This window comes from Salvelinus sp. IW2-2015, unplaced genomic scaffold (assembly GCF_002910315.2).
Source record: "Salvelinus sp. IW2-2015 unplaced genomic scaffold, ASM291031v2 Un_scaffold5832, whole genome shotgun sequence".
NCBI classification, from domain to species: domain Eukaryota; kingdom Metazoa; phylum Chordata; class Actinopteri; order Salmoniformes; family Salmonidae; genus Salvelinus; species Salvelinus sp. IW2-2015.
In genome coordinates, this window is record NW_019947097.1 from 10977 (window position 1) to 12903 (window position 1927).

Below are 1927 nucleotides of genomic sequence, written 5' to 3' on the forward strand. Positions count from 1 at the left end.
CTGATTTGATGTTTTATACTGATTTGATGTGATTACGGATGTTGATGTTGATACTGGTGTTTATGCTTGATACTGGTGTTGATGATATACTGGTGTTGATGTTTATACTGTTGATGTTGATACTGGGTTGATGTTTATATATGTTGGATGTTGAACGTTGGTGTTGATGTTGATACTGGTGTTGATGTTGTATTACGGTGTTTGATGTTTGATACTGGTGTTGATGATTTATACTGGTGTCGGTGTGTATGTTCATGTTTGTTCTGTTTTTTTCTACTGTGCCGATTCTGTTGGCAGGTGGAATTTTTTTTTTATTTTCTTTTTTTATGCCACGAGATGCTGGATGGTCACAGTACCTTCGTATTGGACATGGGCTCAAAGACCACCAAGGACCAAGGCCATCGGACAGAAGGTCAACGATGGCGAAGTGGTTAGCCACGCGACTTCCGAGAGGGACGGGACGCCTCAGGTATCTGATTTTATTTAACCTTTTTTAATGATTAAGAGCAATTCTATTTATAATGACGGCCTGGCAAGTGGTCAGTGGACAGGTAACCTTAACCTTTACATGTAGACAGGTTGAGCCATTTAGCAGAACCTCATTACTGAGCGGACACTGACGGTCAGTGTCAGAGCACCCTAATCATTGGATCCCTTCTTAACCCTAACTTGTGTGTGTGTGTGTGTGTGGTGTGTGTGGTGTGTTGTTGTGTGTGTGTTGGTGTTATGTGTGGTGTGTGTGCATGTGTGTGTGTGTGTGTGTGTGTGTGTGTGTTGTGTGTGTGTTGTGTGTGTGTGTGTATAGGTACTAGTCTCAGTGAACTTCACAGGTTACAGCGTTTACACCGCGCCAGGGACAGTGAGATTCTAGACCTGGAGGATATCCCTGTACCTAGGGAGGATTACCAGAGACCGCCAAGGACTCATCTTCCCTACTGAGGTTCTGTGTGTGTGGTGTTTTGTGTGTTATGCGTGTGCGTTCTGTGCGTGTGCGTGTACCTGTCTGCTCCTCTTCCCTGTAGGTGTGGACAGCGTTGTTGAACTATGGATATGTGGGCTGTGTGAGAGACCTGTTTGTGGACGGTCAGAGTAAAGACATCCGTCGCCTGGCTGAGGCTCAGAGGGCTGTAGGAGTGAAACCTTCCTGCTCCAGAGAGCCCCCTAAACAYTGTCTGTCCAACCCCTGCCAACACAGCGCCACCTGCAGGTAACGCAGCTACTTACTCAAGTCAAGTCTACTGTACAGTACGGGACTATGTTGATATGTGCTTGACTGTTTCTAAAGGACTCCCTGCACTTTTAGCTAAGTTCTAGACAGAGAGAAGACTTGTAGGCATATTTAAAGAATGTTTTTCATGTCAATAAAGCACCTTGAATTGACCCTTCGCTAAGCCCGCCCCAGAATTTTGGACAACCAATCTRAGTGCTTCGGTGGACAARTGTCGCTAACCAAGCTRGAGTCCAACGCCTAGAACAAGCTCGAGTTTTAAACCATAGATGTTTCWAACGCATGAAAGCCAATGAGGACATTTGGCAAAAACTGGGATGTTTTTAAAAATGTTTTATCATACATTTAAAATGGCAGAATAATTGAACAATAATTGATTCCTGAAATGCAGAGGCTGTAGATTGAGTATTTTTCAAACCCGAAATGATACTTTTGTTGCATTGTTTGCTATCTGGTTAGCTCTCATTGCATGACCAGCATTGAAAATGTTGCTAACACTAGCTAGCTAGCCAGTTATTATAGGTGGTTTTCTCCNGAATGGTGAATTGAATTGAGGAATTACAGTGTATCTGTAGTTTGATCTACTCTGGCATGACCCTTGACTTGACCATTGACCATTAACCCCAACTTCTGACCTCTGCAGGGAGGGCTGGAACAGATATGTGTGTGACTGCTCTGGGACCGGATACCTGGGACGGG

The 1927-nt window shown here is 44.2% G+C and overlaps 1 long non-coding RNA gene across 1 annotated transcript; it reads left to right on the plus strand.

Annotated features, from left to right (window-relative positions):
* Positions 1-853: 853 nt before the first annotated feature.
* LOC112078542 (uncharacterized) lies at positions 854-1927 on the plus strand. The gene is made up of 3 exons (XR_002895711.2): positions 854-940; positions 1023-1207; positions 1872-1927. It is a non-coding gene; the product is annotated as an uncharacterized lncRNA (long non-coding RNA).